The sequence below is a fragment of the Balaenoptera musculus genome, chromosome 1, assembly GCF_009873245.2.
Source record: "Balaenoptera musculus isolate JJ_BM4_2016_0621 chromosome 1, mBalMus1.pri.v3, whole genome shotgun sequence".
Taxonomy (NCBI): domain Eukaryota; kingdom Metazoa; phylum Chordata; class Mammalia; order Artiodactyla; family Balaenopteridae; genus Balaenoptera; species Balaenoptera musculus.
Window position 1 is genome coordinate 42976504 of NC_045785.1, and position 19180 is coordinate 42995683.

General features: G+C 38.4%; 1 non-coding gene across 1 annotated transcript; it reads right to left on the minus strand.

Moving 5' to 3' along the window:
- Nucleotides 1-9701: 9701 nt before the first annotated feature.
- LOC118887093 lies at nucleotides 9702-9810 on the minus strand. The gene has a single exon (XR_005017885.1). It is a non-coding gene; the product is annotated as a U6 spliceosomal RNA (small nuclear RNA).
- Nucleotides 9811-19180: the final 9370 nt, after the last annotated feature.

A 19180-nucleotide genomic window follows, 5' to 3' on the forward strand; every position in this document is an offset into this window, starting at 1 on the left:
ATCTGTCAAATTTTAAAAATCTGAGGAGACTGTCCCAATTCACAGCAACATTTGGTACTACAAGACAAAAAAGGGCTCATACTTGCACTGGAGACACTATCCACTCTGTCCCCCAGTCCAGAAAATCAAAATATGTAAATAGAATGGTAGCATCATATTTGCATTTAACTGTATATAAATGTAATTATACACCCTCGGTGCTCAGTGTTCGAGAGGGTTTTTTGTTGTTATTTTCAATATTGCCTCTATATGCAAGTCAAAGATTTCAGCTGATGTTCAACCAAAGAAGAAGTATAAGACTTGTAACTGAAAACTACAAAAACATCATTGAAAGAAATTAAAGAAGACCTAAATAAATGGAAACACTTCTCAGGTTCATGGATTAGAAAACTTAATACTCCCTAAACTGATCTACAGATTCAAGGCAAGTCCTATCAGAATCCCACCTAACTTCTTTGCAGAAACTAACAATTCTAAAATTTCTATGGAATTGCAAGGGACTCAATCTTGAAAATGAAGAACAGAGTTGGAAGACTCATAATTCCTGATTTCAAACTTACCATAAAAGTACAGTAATCAAGTTAGTGTGGTACTGGCATAAGGGGAGACATATAAATCAATGGAATAGAATTGAGACTCCAAAAATAAGCCTGTACATTTATGGTCCATTGATTTTCCACAGGATTACCAAGACAATTCAAGTTGGGGCAAGAATAGTCTTTTCAACAAATGGTACTGGGACAACTGGATGTTCACACGCAAAAGAATGAAGTTCTTTTGAAGAATGAAGAAGGAATTCCCTGGCGGTCCAGTGGTTAGGACTCCGTGCTTCCACTGCAGGGGGAAGGAGTTTGATCCCTGGAACTAAGATCCCTTATGCTACGCAGCACAACCAAAATAAATAATAAATAAATAAATAAAACCACAAACAAACAAACAAAAGAATGAGTTAGGCTTCCTCCTCATACCATATACAAAACCAACTCAAATAGATAATTGATGCAAATGTAAGACTATAAAACTCTAAGAAGAAAAACATAGATGTAAATCTTCATGACTTTGAATTAGGCAATGATTTCTTAGATGTAACACCAAAAGCATAAGCAGCAAAAGGAAAATAGGTAAATTGAATTTCATCAAAATTTAAAACTTTTGTGTTTCAAAGGACACCATCAAGAAAGTGAAAAGACAATCCAAGGAATGGGAGAAAATATTTGCAAATCATATATCTGATAAGTGGACTATCCAGAATATATGAAGAACTCTTACAACTCAACCAATTGAAAATGTGTAAAAGATTTGAGTCAATATTTCTCCAAAGAATATATACAAATGGCCGAAAAGTGCACAAAAAGATGCTCAACATCATTACTCATTTGGGAAATACAAATCAAAACCACAATGAAATACTGCTTCACACCCACTAAAATGGCTATAATTTTAAAAATGGACAGTAACAACTGTATATCCACATGCAAAATAGTGATGTCGTTGAGATTGTTGCAATATTCAGTGTTGGTAAGGATGTGGAGAAATTGGATCCCTCATACATTGCTGGTGGATGTGTAAAGTGGTACAGCCACTTTGGAAAACAATTTGGCAGTTCCTCAAAGAGTAAAACATAGAGTTACCATAGGCACCAACAATTCTATTCCTAGGTATATAGCTAACATAATTAAAAACGTAGTCACATAAAAATGAATGCTCCTAGTGGCATTATTCATAATAGCCAAAGATGGAAACAACCCAAATGTTCATCACTGATGAATAGATAAATACATGTGGTATAGCCATACAATGGAGTATTATTATTCGGCAATAAAAAAGAATGAACTACTGATACATGCTGCAACATGGATGAACACTGAAGGAAGGGAAAGAAGCCAGACACAAAAAACCACATATTGTATGAATCCATTTCTATGAAATGTCCAAAAAAGGCAAATCCATGGAGACAGAAAGTAGATTAGCAGTTGCCAGGAGCTGGGGGAAGGGGAAAAGAAGAGTGACTGCTAGTGGGTACAGGGTTTCTTTTTGGAGTGATGAAAATGTCCTGTAATTAGATAATGGTGATGGTTGTGCAACTCTGTGAGTACAGTAAAAACCACTTAACTGTACACACACACACACACACACACACACGTCACTCTGGCTCTGTGTAAAGGATGGAACAGTGAGGGGCTTCCCTGGTGGTCCAGTGGTAAAGAATCCGCCTTACAGTGCAGGGGACGCTGGTTCGATCCCTGTCAGGGAACTAAGATCCCACATGCATTGGGGCAACTAAGCCCGCGCCACAATTACTGAGCTCGTGCTCCTCAATTAGAGCCCACGTGCTGCAAACTACAGAGCCCACGCGACCTGGAGCCTGCGCGCCGCAGCTAGAGAGAAGCCCGGGCACCACAACAAAGAGCCCGCGCGCCTCAACGAAAGATCCCACATGCCTCAACGAAGATATCCTGCGTGCTGCAACTAAGACCCGACGAAGCCAAAAATAAATTAATTAATTAAACCAAAAAATGGATGGAGCAGTGGGGTCAAGGATGGAGGCTTTAGAGATCCTGGTAAGAGTTATTGGAGAGGGCTTCCCCGGTGGTGCAGTGGTTGAGAATCTGCCTGTCAATGCAGGGGACACGGGTTCGAGCCTGGTCTGGGAAGATCCCACATGCCGCGGAGCAACTAGGCCCGTGAGCCACAATTACTGAGCCTGCGCGTCTGGAGCCTGTGCTCCGCAACAAGAGAGGCCATGATAGTGAGAGGCCCGCGCACCGCGATGAAGAGTGGCCCCCGCTTGCCGCAACTAGAGAAAGCCCTCGCACAGAAACGAAGACCCAACACAGCCAAAAATAAATAAATAAATTAAAAAAAAAAAAAGAGTTATTGGAGAGAGGAAGAAGATTGATTGCAGGGATATAGAGAAGGCGGTATACCACAGTGGTTAAAGTTGTGGGCTTTAAAGGAAGACACACCTTAATTCCAACCTCAGCTCTGCCACTTATGAGTTGTGTGATTTAAGGTTAGTTCCTTAACCTGTCTGAACCTCAGTTCCCTCATTTATAAAATGGAGGAGATAAAAGTAGATCTACCTTGTAGGGTTATCATGAGGATTTGTTCATTTATTTTAAAAATAGTTATTGAGTCTACTATGTGCTAGGCACTGTTCTAGGTACTGAGGATACAACGGTAAACAAAACAAACAAAACTCTGCCTTCATGCAGCTTATATTTCAATGGGGGAAGAGTGACAATTATATAAACTATATATAAAATTATAAATAAAGGGCTTCCCTGGTGGCGCAGTGGTTGAGAATCTGCCTGCCAATGCAGGGGACACGGGTTCGAGCCCTGGTCTGGGAAGATCCCACATGCCTCAGAGCAACTGGGCCCGTGAGCCACAATTGCTGAGCCTGCGCGTCTGGAGCTTGTGCTCCGTGGCAGGAGAGGCCGCGATAGTGAGAGGCCCGCGCACTGCGATGAAGAGTGGCCCCGCTTGCCACAACTAGAGAAAGCCCTCGCAGAGAAACGAAGACCCAACACAGCCATAAATAAAATAAATAAATAAATTAAAAAAAAATCATGTTAGTGAGAATAAAGGCTTTAAAAAAAATTATAAATAAATAAATAATATATATTTATAAATTATAAATATAATTTATAAATCATATATTTTCTCCTTATTTACTTATGATTGTATACATATATACACATACAGATGAATATGTATATATATAATCATAAGTTGATAGGAGAAAAATATATTAGGGAAGGAAGAAAGATAGATGGGAGCTTATATGAGCTTATATGGGAGAGGTTGAGAGTCTAAGGGTGGTCAGAAAAGTCCTCATGGATAAGGAAACATTTGAGAAAAGACTTAAAGTAAGAGACTGACCAAGAGTATATCTAGGATGGGTGGCAATCAAGGTAAAAAGAACAGCAGATGCAAGTGTGGTAGCTAGAAGGGGATATGGAGTCAGGAGAGATTTTGTTTTTTAAGGTAAGAAATAACATAGCACTTTTTTAAGCTGATGGGATGATCCTTTGGAAAGTGAAGTATTAATTATGTAGGTAAGAGAGAGGATTGCTGGAGCAGAGAGGAAAGGATTGATTTTTAGAGTACCGAAGAGAGGACTGGTTACGCAGGCATGGATGCAGGTGGGTGAGCTATCTGCTGAGAGGGAAAAGAAAGCGGAAGGTGTCAGAAGTTTGAGGAAAGAAAAGGTATGAAATAATCATTTAGGGAAAGTGGATGGACTTTTAAAATAAAATGATTCCCAGGTAGCACTAACGGCCCACATGAGGTTAGTGGTGATGAATTTTAAGAGTCCAGTTGATATAGTTGTGGGTTTTTCTTCATCCACTTTCCCAAAGGTGGAGAGTAAGTGAAGAGTTAGATTGTCCAGGGTAGGGATTTTGTGAAGCAAAATAACAAAGCAAGACGGGGCAGGAGAGGAGAGGACATATCAAGGGAATGATGATAATATTGGACCTTGGAAGTGAAGTGGATAAAAAGAGAAGTGAGAGGACATGAAATGGGTAAGGAATGGTGAACAGGTGTTAGGATCACTAGATTGTAGGGCCAAGGGGGGGAACCAAAGAACTGTTGGAGTAAGTGAGCTGGAAAGACAGGAGAGGTATAGAAAGATAAGAGAGATTATTGGTAGATTATTAATGAATGGAAACGATCCCTAAAATAATAGTAGTAGGGCTTCCCTGGTGGCACAGTGGTTAAGAATCCGCCTGCCGATGCAGGGGACACGGGTTTGAGCCCTGGTCCGGGAAGATCCCACATGCCACGGAGCAACTAAGCCTGTGCACCACAACTACTGAGCCTGTGCTCTAGATCCTGTGAGCCACAACTACTGAGCCCACGTGCCACAACTACTGAAGCCCACATGCCTAGAGCCCATGCTCTGCAACAAGAGAAGCCACCGCAATAAGAAGCCCGTGCACCGCAACGAAGAGTAGCCCCCGCTCGCCACAACTAGAGAAAGCCTCACACAGCAACAAAGAGCCAAAGCAGCCAAAAGTAAATAAATAAAATAAATAAATTTAAAAAAATAGTAGTAGTAAGACCTCAAAGTGCTCACTATGTAGTGGGGAAGACAAGGCAGAATGAAATGAATGCTAAAGACAGGCACATGCAATGGCTGTAGCCGAAAAGAATCTTCAAGTAAGTGTGAGGGTCAGATAAAGGAATGCAGGCAAAGAAGGTGGCATTTGAGATGAGCCTCAAAATGGAGCAAGTATAGAGCATAGCCTGATATATCATAGCAGTTGTACCATGGCAGCGAGTGTTGAGGAAACAATGGCTGGAGCATGGGGTGGGAGCTAAAATGCCAGGCTAATGCCTGAACATTTTATGTAGGTAATAGTGACATTATGGGCCTTCTATGTAATTGAGTCTACTTATTAGCGTGATATGAAGTCATATTGCTTTCTGTATTTTGATCAGTCTAAAGTCTTTCTTTTCCTTTATGTACTTAGGTCATATTTAGAGTTTTTACATTTCACTAGGATTTTCTGATTGTCCTTTTAAGATCACTTCCCCGCAAATGCACTGATACGGCTGTTTCTTTCTGAACAATGGACTGCCGCATGCCCATTCACTTTCTTTCCAATAGCCTTCAACTCCACCCCCCCAATGTTGGTAGGAAAGCCTGACAGTGATCCCTTATGGGTCTGAAGCTCCTGTGAGAAAGGTGTGGGAAATAGGCTGGATATGATCAGAATTATGCTGTCCAGAGCATTAGGACCGGTTGCAGCAGATAAGAGTGGAAGGCAAATTGTCATATTCTCCCAAGGTTGAGGAAGACGGAAGGGACACAGTCTCGCAACTGAGGTGTCACAATTTTTTCAGGAACTCAGTATCAATATCAATGATGGGGTCAGTCTCTTTGCAAGCTATATTTATGATGTCATTTGAAGATATCACAACATCTTTCTTCACAGACTAACCAGATAAATGTTGAAACCATTACCTTCTCTGTCATCGTAGCTTTGGCCAAGTCCTTCCCCTCCTCTGGACCCAAGGTGCTATCTTTAAAAAGGGGGCTGCAGTCATCCTTCTCTAGGGTCCCTTCCAACTCTGACATGCTCTAAATTTTCCGTTATCATTTATTCTTTATTAAACTTGTGTGACAGGCGTTTTTCCAAGCATGAGACCCTCTCACCACTTCACTCCGCCTGCCAAACTCCTGTTATGAATTATGCTGGGCTTTTCTTCTGTAAAACATTTGCGAAAAGTTGTGCATTACAGACGTAGAGAATGGACTTGACACGGGGAGGGGGAAGGGTAAGCTGGGACGAAGTGAGAGAGTGACATGGACATATATACACTAAAAAATGTAAAAGAGATAGCTAGTGGGAAGCAGCTGCATAGCACAGGGCGATCAGCTCCGTGCTTTGCGACCACCTAGAGGGGTGGGATAGGGAGGGTGGGAGGGAGATGCAAGAGGTAGGAGATATGGGGATATATGTATACATACAGCTGATTCACTTTGTTATACAGCAGAAACTAACACACCATTGTAAAGCAATAATACTCCAATAAAGATGTTTAAAAAAAGAAAAGTTGTACGTTAGAAGGAGGTTTATTTCTTGTAACACGTTTGAGAGAAAATCATGTAAAGGGCTTTGTTTTGTTCCAGCAGCTGAAACAATAAAACCATCAGAATGACATGCAGCATCATTTTGTACTGCCCTCCAGTGGTAGCCCAAATGTCTTTTCCCGGTTGAAGTTTAAGGAATAAAATGTGTTTTCAGAGGAGCTCACATTATCTAAAGGTAGGAGAGTCTTAGAGGGCCTGAGGAAAGGGTATATCATCAAATCTCTCTTCTTAAAAAGGAGGAACTGAGGCCCATCATTGTTCTCATTACCATGCAAACCTATTCTAGTTTCTCCCATCTTTGAAGAGATATTTTACAACTCTGACTCTGGGTCTACTTCTCTGCTCCCCTTCACAGCCAAATTTCTCAAAAGGGTTATCTACATACTGTTTCTACTTACTCATCTCCAATTTATTTTTAAACTTTTTACTCTAAAATAATTCCTAACTTTCAGAAGAGTTGTAAAAATATTACAAAGAATTCCCATATACTCTTTATCCAGGGGCACCAAAAGTTAGTATTTTGCCACAGTCTCTTTATCTGTGTGTGTGTGTATATGTGTACACATGCACACATAAATATATAGATGTATGTGTGTGTGGTGGTGGGGGAGTTCTGAACCATTTGAATTGGAGCCTTTACCCCTAACACCCTAAGTACTTCAGTGTGTATTTTCTAAGAACAAGGACATTCTCTTACATACCTATACACCCCTCTCCCCACCCCCACCCCGAGTATGAAGATTACATTCAGGAACTTTATCACTGATATAGTTCTTATTTATAGTCCACATTCAAAGTTCACTTATTGGCCTGATAATATCCTATATAGCAGTTTTCCATCCTATACAAGGTCTGATCCAGTGCTTGATCCCTAATCATGCATTGCATTTAACTGTCATGACTCTTTAGTTTCTTTTAATCTAAAATAGATTGTTATTCATGATACTGACTTTTTTTTAAGTACACGCCATTGTTTTATAGAATTTCCCTCTATTTGGGTTTGTGTCCTATTTCCTTATGATGAGATTTACATTTTTCTTTTTTTGGAGTGGGCAGGAATACCACCTATGGGATGGTGTGTCACGTGAGTAGAAATACGGAGTTACCTGGTCCCATTATTGATCGTATTCATTTTGATCAGTTGGTTAAGGTGGTATCTGCTAGGTCTTCACTAGTTAGTATTTTTTTGGCGCAAAATTTTTAAAAAATTTATTTTTGGCTGCATTGGGTCTTTGTTTCTGCCCACGGGCTTTCTCTAGCTGCTATGAGCGGGGGCTTCTCATTGCGGTGGCTTCTCTTGTTGCAGAGCACAGGCTCTAGGCACGCAGGCTTCAGTAGTTGTGGCATGAGGGCTCAGTAGTTGTGGCTTGCAGGCTCTAGAGCGCAGGCTCAGTAGTTGTGGTGCACAGGCTTAGTTGCTCCTCTGCATGTGGGATCTTCCTGGACCAGGGCTCGAACCCGTGTTCCCTGCATTGGCAGGCGGATTCTTAACCACTGCACCAAAAAAAAAAGTTAGTATTTTTTTCCTATGTAAATAATGAGTAATCTCTGGAGAGGTATACTGAGACTATGTAAATATCCTGTTCCTCGTCAAAACTTTTGCCCAAAGGTTTCCACATTCACCGATAATTCTTGCCTGAATCAATTACTATGATAGTTGCAAAATGGTGATGCTAGGGAATTCCCTGGTGGCCCGGTGGTTAGGACTCTGTGCTTTCACTGCTGTGGGCTGGGTTCAATCTCTGGTCGCGGAACTAAGGTCCCACAAGCCGTGCAGCCAAAAAAAAAAAAGATGGTGATTCTATAACTCCATTAGTCCATCTACATTTTTTTAGTTAGCATTCTATTGTAAGTAAGATCTTTCCCTTCTCTCTTATTTATCTATATATTTGTTTATTATCACCAGTAAAAAAAAAAAAAACTCATGGATTCTTATTTTATTTAATAGGTTATAATCCATCATTGTCATTATTCATTTTATTGTTCAACTTGTCCTAGATTTGGCCATAGAGACCCCTTTTAAGCTGGCTTCTGTGTCCTTTTAACACATGCTCATTTTTTTTTTTAGCATTTCCTTGCTTTCTGGTGTAATACCGTGTTCCAGGTTCATCTAGTATTTTCCCTGTCTAGCCTTGGAAATCATCCCTCTCTCCAAAAGAGCACCCCTTTAGGTGGGGAATGCTATTTAGAAGCCGAGAGCTGGGCACCAGATATATCCATTGCTACTGGGGAGTAACTGCTTCTAGGCCCTTTAAGTAAACAGAGCCAAGGAAGAAAGGCAGCTTAAGATAGTTCAACTATTTTTAATCATGAATTCAGTACTGGTACCTCTAATTCCAGTTCAACACCACAGGGTTCTTTCTCCAATTCCTGATTTGCATCTCCCTTTTCCCACAGTGAGAACTCTGGCTCTCAACGGCATCAACGTCTTATTTTCATTTGTTCAGTGTTATGATATACACCAAATAGTTTCAGAATTGCTATATCCATTCCACTAAAGAAAATCTTTTTTTAAATTATTTATTTATTTATTTATTTTTGGCTGCGTTGGGTCTTCGTTGCTGCACACGGGCTTTCTCTAGTTGCGGCAAGCGGGGGCTACTCTTCGTTGCGGTGCGCGGGTTTCTCACTGCGGTGACTTCTCTTGTTGCGGAGCACAGGCTGTAGGCGCATGGGCTTCAGTAGTTGTGGCACACAGGCTCAGTAGTTGTGGCGCACGGGCTTAGTTGCTCCACGGCATGTGGGATCTTCCCGGACCAGGGCTCGAACCCATGTCCCCTGCACTGGCAGGCGGATTCTTAACCACTGCGCCACCAGGGAAGTCCCCGAAAACAATCTATTAAATAATGTTCAATATTTGTTTGCATTTTTGTTTTGTTTTTAGACTAAGGGAATATAGTCAAAGTACTGTGTTCAAAAGTTATCCTGATCGGTTTTTTATTTTCCTTCAGAATGGTTATATTACTTATTTAAATATAGTTAGGTTTATTTCTGTCTGTTTATATTCAGTTTTAGGATCCCTTTCATTCTTGTTGGTTCACTTTTCTTTTTTGAATATGTAAAAGCTAACATTGTCCAAAAGTCAGATCCATACACAAAACATATGGAGCACTTCACGAATCTGTGTGTCATCTGTATGTAGGAGTCATGCCAATTTTCTCTGTATTGTTCCAGTTTTACTATACGTGCTGTCAAAGCAAGAACACCTCCAGTTAATTTGTCAACCTGTTGGATGCTGTTTGAAGTGTGACCCCCCGACACACACACTTCACTGAAACTGCTCTTGTCAAAGTCATCAGTGAGTAATATTTTTCTTTCCTTATCTTATTGGACCTTTCCACACTCTAAGCAAACCTCTCCAACAGTCTTGAAACGCTCTCCTCTCTTGGTTTTTGTTCCCCTAGTCTTCTGGTTTTACTCTCTCTTCACAGGCCTCTCCTCATTCTCCTTGTCTATTCAACCACCCTAAAATGCGTTATTCCTCGGGCCTCCTGGCTCCCTTCACTTCCCTCTGTGTACTCTCTTCCTAGCCAACGTCAGCCATTTCTAAACCTTCAAATGCTGATTATGCTAATGACATCTAAATTGATATCTTCATCCCAGACCTTTCTTCTGGTTTTCAGACTTATAACGAACTGCCTAACTGACATCGGCTTGGATGTCTCACTGACATCTACAGTGTAACAGGTCTAAAATAGAACTCCTCATTTCCCAGCCAAACCTGCTTCCCCCAGGCTCCTCCCTCTCAGTAAATATCAGTTCTATCAGCTTGCTGTAGCCAGAAACCTAGGAGTCATTCTTGATTTCTCTATGTTCCTCAACCACAATGTCCAATCTATCTGTGATATATGAAAATTTTACCTCCAAAAATATGTCAAATGAGTCCATTTTTCTCTGTCTCTACTACCACCCCTTCACTCATCATCTCTCACCCAGACTCCTCATCTGCCTCATAACTGGCCTCTCTTTTGTCTCCCACACATTCATTCTCCATTTAGTAGCTACCATGACCTTTTTAACAACAAAATAACAGTACAAGCTTACATTTATGAGGTGTTTATTATGTGCCAGGACTTGCTACAAGCACTTTATATGTATTTAGTCTTTAAAACCACTCCATGAGGTAAAAACCAATTTACCTCAATTTTATAGAAAAGGAAACTGGAGCTCAGAGAGGTTAAGTACTGTCCAAGATCACACAGCTGGTAAATGGTAGAACTTAGGCTTGGACCCAGAATGAATCTTTAGCCTTTGCACTTATCTACCACTTTATACTGGATCACGTTACTACCCAACCTCAAATGCTTTCATGGCTTCTCTCTACACAGGGACTAAATACCCAACTCCATTCCAAGGCCTGCTGGTCCTGTGACATGCTTCCTGCTTACCCCGCTAAATTCATCTCAGGCTGCTTCCCTTTCCTTCACTTCCCTCCAGCAACCTGGCTTGTTTTGTTTTGTTGTTGTTTCCCAGCTTCCTTGTACATAATAAGCCCTTTCTTACTGGCAGGCATTGCACAACCTCTGCCTCAAATACTCTTCTCTCTGGCTCCTTCTCATTCTACAGGTCTCACTTTAATGATCTGTTCTGAGAGAATTTCCCTCACCATGCTATTTCTTAAGTAGCTCCTTTCCTGGTATGTTCTATCTAAGCCCCATACTTGTTTTCTTTTTTAGCCCTTAAAACAGTTTGTAATTATTTATTTGTTTGTTTACTTGTTTTGTCTCTCTTCTCTCTTCTTACTAAAATTAAGTGCTGTGAAGGCAGAAGCAGTGTCTTAGTCACTTTTGCATATTCAGAGCCTAGCACAGTGCCTAGTTCATAGAAGGGGCTCTAGAAATATTTGTTGAATAAACATATCTTTTTCTACTTCATAGTTTCTGTTTACTCATAATTTCTGCTTCCTCATCACTTTGGTTTGTGATAGAGACAGCCCAGGCTCTATCTCCTCCCACACATATCCTTACTCAATGTCATAGTTTAGTTAGTTATAGTTTTTATTGCTGTTAATTGCCTCAGTCACTTCATGTTTCCTAAGTCAGATCCCTGAGAGAGAGAGATTGATTTGTCCAACTCATTTCTTAGAAGCCAGTCCACATTTGTAGGTTGTTGGTTGCTTGCCTGCCTTTGGGGCAGATTCCCAGTCCTGGTCCAAACAGCTGTGCTGGGCAGGGTGTGGGTGGGGGTGGTCTGCACATTGCTGCTTCATTTCCTTTCTGGGACTTTCATCTTGAATCATAGCCCAAAGGATTGTCAGGCCAACCATTTGAATGTCCAGTGAAATGTTTTAAAGGAGCTTGATGATGATTCAAGTTCCGCCTAAGGCCACACTGTGGGTGAGCTCTATGGGCTCTGGGATCCCAGGACACTTATCAAGCAGTGCCTAAAGATTTATGGAGCGCTTACCACGTGCCAGGCACGCTGCATTACGTATACTCTCTCAGTTCAACCTCACAACATTCAGGTGAGGTCGATATTATCATAATCCCCACTTTACAGGTGAGGAAACTGAGATTTAAGGGGTTTGGTCCCTGGGCCAAAGATCAAGATCTAGTAAATAGCGGTGCCAGGATCCTAATTTAGATCTTTCTAACTCCAAAGTCCATCCTCCTTACATTACACTAGACTGTTTACCTTCTCCTTATCAACTGTGTCACCTTGGTCAAGTTACCTAATTTATGTGACCTTCTATTTCCTTATCAGTAAAACGAGGATATTAGTACCTAATTCATGGGATTATTATAGGTTTATGAGCAATCATAGCCTATTCCAATAAACATAGCAGCTTCGTTACTATCTTTCAGTTTAGTCTGAATCTAAATTTTCACATGTGAAAAGCAGAATTATCAACTTCAGTTGCCCATAAAGAACAGGATCTCCTGGGAGACTTTATCCTGCTGGCAAGTATTCCTAGTCCAAATTATAAAGACATAGGGCTTTGAGGGGGACAACAGTTATTCTCTAAGGAAACAGAGAAATTCAATGTACTTCAGAGATGAAAAATAACCTGCACTCAACCTAGCCATAATGTAGCAGAGTGGAAGTTGGTAAGCGCTCAGTATAAAGATTTGAATCTGTGTCTGACAAGCCTAAGACTTTCTCCAAGGCCAGAGCATTTTACATTATAATCTTCTGTAATCCTACCACAGCTTTAAGTGGTGGGTCTTCTTATGACCTCCATTTTTCAGGCTCAGAGAGTTAAAGTGACCTGGGTAAGGTCACAAATATAATCTGAGGTAGAGAGGGAACTGGAGCCCAGTTTGGCACCATTGCAACAAGCTTCCAGCTGTGTGCAGTCTGGCACGTCTACTAGCGAGTTACCCTGCCCTGCAACTTCAAGATCATTTGGGTGGAAACTGACTCCCAGGTCAAACATGATCCTGACATCTTGTACATTCATTATTCTCAGAAAAGGAAAATCAGTTCTACAGACATCAGCACAATTTAGGGAGAATGCTGGCTAGGATGGTAGTTCCCTATGTAGCAATACAGATAAATACCAATATCTAAACTAATGATACCATGTGAGGAATGCAAGAGCAAGAATAACTAATCTTTGTACAGCACTGTATGATTCACAAGGGACATTCATATCTATTACCCAGTTTGCTCCTCATATCACCCCTTTGAGATAGGTATTATCATTGCCATTTCACAGATGAAGAAACTGGTTTTAAAAAGTTGAATTAGTATGAAGAAGTGGACATATATTGTTTTATGGTCTCTGGGCCTTCATTCCTCTTTCTTTTGAAAACAGTACCTTGTGTTTCCTTTGGAGATCAAACACCTTCTACTTCAGCAACAGTGATTGGATCAACGTGTGCACATGATGCATCAGATCTTTGAGCATCACCCTTAGAACTTTTGTTTGGGTTTTTGTTCAAACCGTTGAGATGGAGGAACTCTCTTAAATCTATGGGTATGATTCTGAAGTGAATGGCTACCACCACAAGAAAAAAAATTATGTATGAATTTTAAACCTGCAGAAGTTTAATGGGCAGAAGACCAAAACAGACATTTCTGCAAAGAAGACATACAGATGGCTAATAAGCACATGAAAAGGTGCTCAACATTGCTAATTATTAGAGAAATGCAAATCAAAACTACAGTGAGGTACCACCTCACACTGGTCAGAATGACCATCATCAAGAAGTCTACAAATAGTAAATGCTGGAGAAGGTGTGGCGAAAAGGGAACCCTCATATACTGTTGGTGGGATGTATACTGGTGCAGTCACTATGGAGAACAGTATGGAGGTTCCTTAAAAAACTAAAAATAGAGTTACCATATGATCCAGCAATCCCACTTCTGGGCATATATCCAGAGAAAACTCTAATTCAAAAAGACACATGAACCCCAGTGTTCATAGCAGCACAAATTACAATAGCCAAGACATGTAAGCAACCTAAATTGTCCATCAACAGATGAATAAAGAAGATGTTATATATATATATATACATATATATATACATATATATGTATATATATAGTGGAATACTACTCAGCCATAAAAAGAATGAAATACTGCCATCTGCAGCAACGAGGATGGACTTAGAGATTACTATACTAAGTGAAGTAAGTCTGACAGACAAAGACAAATATCATGTGATATCATTTATATGTGGAATCCAAAATATGATACAAATGGAACTTATTTACAAAACAGAAACAGACTCACAGACATAGAAAACAAATTTGTGGTTACTAAAGAGGATAGCAGGGGGGAGGGATAAATTAGGAGTTTGGGATTAGCAGATACAAATTACTATAATACAAAATAGATACACAACAAGTTCCTACTGTATAGCACAGGGAACCATATTCAATATCTTGTAATAAATTATAATGGAAAAGAATATGAAAAAGAATATACATGTATATATGTATAACTGAATCACTTTGCTGTACATCAGAAACTAATACAACATTGTAAATTAACTATACTTCAAAAAAAAAGAAAGTAGAAATGGAGGTTAAGAAAAAAAAGTGTGTAGCACGTGGATGGTAGGATTAACTCTTAATATATAGCAATTATGTTAAATGCAAATAAATTAATCTCACTAATTGGATTTTTAAAAAATATATCTAACAGTAAATTGGCTATCAAAGACACACTTAAAACATAAGGAGATGGAAAGACTAAAAATAAAAAGATGAAAAAAGATACACCAGGAAAATATGAACTGGGTTGTGACCATAGTATCTGTCAAAAAGGAATTTTAGTCTCAAAGGATAAGAAGTGATAAAAAGTCATTACATATTCATAAAAGAAACAAACACATAAATGTAATAGGTAAAACACATAGATGCACCTAATTATACAGTCTTAAAATATAGAGAACTGCAGGAAGAAATAGATAGAAGCATAATTGTAGCAGAAGATTTAATATCTCCCTCTCAGAAACTGATATATCAAGGCTTAAAGTATAATTACCATATTTCATCAATTCTATACCTCATACAAGACTGGCTTGAGGAGGATTAAAGATATAATAAATGTGAAAAATAAAATTATAAAAGAAAAACATAGGAGACTATTACAGTTTGTGACTGAGGGGAATGGAAAAGCAAAACCTATTATAAAAAGCACAAATTATAAGACAATAATATTGATGAATAATAAAGATTTCTATTCACCAAAAGACACTGTAGACAAAGTAACTAGATGAGAGAATGAGAAAAGGTATATGAAATATTTAATACACAAAATACTTGCAAATAAGTAAGAGGGTAGCAACCCCTAGAAAGAAAATATGCAAAAAACATGAACAGAGAGGAAATCCAAAAATCAAAAGACATATGAAGAGATGCTCAAAAATATCAGTGAAATGTTAATTAAAACAGCAATGTACTATCGTTTTACATCTATTAAACTATAAAATATTGATAATGCCAGCTGGTCGGGTTGTGGGGATGCTGAAACCCTTATGCGTGGTGGTGGGAGTATGGACTGGTGTAGCCTTGTGGAAAGCAATCTGACATAAATTATGCAAATCAAGAACTCATATTCTATGAGCCCACAGTTGCACTCCTGGGATATATCCCAAAGAAATTCTTATACAGACACAGAAACATATTCATTGCTGTGTTATTTATGATGGTGGAGACTTGAAGACAACCTGGTTGTCTATCACTGGGAGAGTAGACAGCTAAAATGTGGTAAATGTTCTGTCATTAAATATTATGTAGTAATCATCAAAAATGGATTAGATATACACACAGCAACAAGCATGTGTTTTATTTTTTATTGACATATAGTTGGTTTACAATATTATAATAGTTTCGGGTGTACAACATAGTGATTCAATATTTTTATACATTATACTCCATTTAAACTTATTACAAAATAATGGCTATATCACATCTTCTTTATCCATTTATTTGTTGATGGACACTTAGGTTCCTTCCATGTCTTGGCTATTATAAATAATGCTGCTGTGAACATTGGGGTGCATGTATCTTTTTGAATCAGTGTTTTCATTTTCTTCAGATATATACTCAGGAGTGGAATTGATGGGTCATATGGAGTTCTACTTTTAGTTTTTTGAGGAATCTCCATACTGTTTTCCATAGTGGCTACACCAATTTACATTCCCACTAACAGTATACTAGGGTTCCCTTTCCTCCACATCCTTGCCAACATTTGCTATTTGTGCTCTTTTTGATTATAGTCATTCTGACAGGTGTGAGGTGATATCACATTGTGGATTTGATGTGCATTTCTCTAATAATTAGCAATGTTGAGCATCTTTTCGTGTGCCTGTTGGAATCTGTATGTCTTTGGAAAAATGTCTATTCAGTTTTTCTGCCCATTTTTTAATCGAATTGATTGTTTTTTTGACATTGAGTTGTATAAGCTGTTTATACATTGTGGACATTAACCCCTTATAAGTCATATCATTTGCAAATATTTTCTCCCCTTCAGTAGGTTGCCTTCCATTTTGTCAATGGTTTCCTTTGCTGTGCAAAAGCTTTTAAGTTTAATTAGGTCCCATTTGTTTATTTTTGGTTTTGTTTCTTTTGCCTTGGGAGACAGATCCAAAAAATATTGCTACGATTAATGTCAAAGAGTGTTCTGCTCATGTTCTCTTCTAGGAGTTTTACAGTTTCTGGTCTCACATTAAAGTCTTCAATCCATTTTGAGTTTATTTTTGTATGTGGTGTGAGAAAATGTCCTAATTTGTTCTTTTACATGTAGCTGTCCAGTTTTCCCAGCACCACTTATTGAAGAGACTGTCTTTTCTCCATTATATATTCTTTCCTCCTTTGTTGTAAACTCATTGATCATAAATGTGTGGGTTTATTTTTGGGCTCTCTATTCTGTTCCACTGGTCTATATGTCTGTTTGTTTTGTTTTTTGCCAGTACCATGTTGTTTTGATTACTATAGCTTTGTAGTATAGTCTGAAGTCAGGGAGCATGAAACCTCCAGCTTTGTTCTTTTTTCTCAAGATTCCTTCGGCTATTCAGGGTCTTTTGTGGTTCCATATAAATTTTAGGATTGTTATAGTTCTGTGAAAAATATCATGGGTATTTTGATAGGGATTGCATTAAATCTGTAGATTGCTTTGAACAGTATGAACATTTTATCAATATTTAATTCTTCCAATCCATGAAAACGAGTATTTTCTATTTCTTTGTGTCATCATCAATTTCCTTCATCAAGATTTTATAGTTCCAGAGTATAGGCCTTTCCTCTCCTTGGTTAAGTTTATTCCTAGGTATTTTATGCTTTTTGATACTGTTTTAAATGGAATTGTTTTCTTGCTTTCTTTCTGATAGTTCATTATTAGTGTATAGAAGAGCAACAGATTTCTGTATATTAGTCTTGTATCCTGCCACTTTACTTAATTCATTTATTAGTTCTAATAGTTTTTTGGTGGAGATTTAGGGTTTTCTATATACATAGTGTCATGTCATCTGCAAATTGTGAAGTTTTTCTTCTTCCCTTCCAATGTGAATGCTTTTTATTTATTTTTCTTTTCTGATTGCTATGGCTAGGACTTCCAATACTCTGTTAAATAGAAGTGGCAAGAGTAGGCATCCTTGTCTTGTTCCTGATCTTAGAGGAAATGCTTTCAGCTTTTCACCATTAATTTGTTAGCTGTGGGCTTATCATACATGGCCTTTATTATGTTAATATATATTCCCTCTATACCTACTCTGATGGTAGTCTTTATCATGAATGGATGCTGAATTTTGTCAAATGCTTTTTCTGTTTCTATTGAGATGATCATGTGATTTTTATCCTTCCTTTTGTTAATGAAGTATATCACACTGATTGATATTGAACCATCCTTGAATCCTTGGAATAAATCCCACTTGATCATGGTGTATGATCCTTTTTATATATTGTTGAATTCGGATTGCTAATATTTTGTTAAGGATTTTTGCATCTATATTCATCAGAGATGTTGGCCTGTAATTTTCTTTTTTTGTAGTGTCTTTGTCTGGTTTTGGTATCAGGGTAATGGTGCCCTTGTAGAATGAATTTGGGAGTGTTCCATCCTCTTCAATTTTTTGGAAGAGTCTGAGAAGGATAGATATTAGCTCTTCTTTATGTGTTTGGTAGAATTCCCCTGTGAAGCCATTCTGTTCTGATTTTTGTTTGATGGGAGGTTTTTTTTTTAATTACAAATTAAATTTCACTACAAGTGATTGGTCTTTTCAGATTGTCTATTTCTAACATGAATGCATTTTAAAAACTCAGTGCATAGTGAAAAATATGAGGAAACAAAATGAGATTTAAACACTATACCATTTACATAAATTAAAAATACACCCAGGGCAAACAAAAATTCATATTTTGTAAGAACATATGCAAAAAAAAGTTTTACATCCGATAGAACTTAGTTGCTTGTGTGGGGAAGGGAAAGGCAGTAAAAGAGAAAAAAAAAAGTAACAAATAAAATTTAAAAGTGATAATCACTGACCAAAGAGGATAAAGTGCCATGTACTGAAGAGTGTGATTAAACCACTTCAACCCAAAGTCAAACCAGTCCACCAATGAATAAACACAAAACTGGAAGAAAAGACAATAAATATTGCACAGATGTCTCTGGATTTGGGAATAATTAAAATTTTTTACTTTTTTCTTAATGTGTTTGTAGATATGAATTTTTTTACATTGAACATCTGTTACTTTTGAAAATTAAACATATAAACAGAAGTTCAAAAGAAAAACTCAATCTAGAGGAGTATGGTTCAGTGGCAGAATGGTGGTATTCAAAAGACAAGTCCTAGCAGGAAACACAAAAATTTCAGTATGTGTGCAGAATGGATGGAACTATGCATGAATTTTTTCTAGTTAAAATTACATTAATTTCTGAAATAATGTTTGTACAATCAATCAAAATAAAGGTAAAAAATTAACAAAGGTAAAGCAGCAACTTTAAAAAATATATTCAAATGGATTTTTTTTTTTTTTTGGCTGCCCGGCGCAGCTTGCAGGATCTTAGTTCTCCGACCAGGAACTGAACCTGTGCCCTCAGCAGTGAAAGCTCAGAGTCCTTAACACTGAACTGCCGGGGAATTCCCTCAAATGGATCTTTATTGTTTACTACTCCCTCAGAATTCT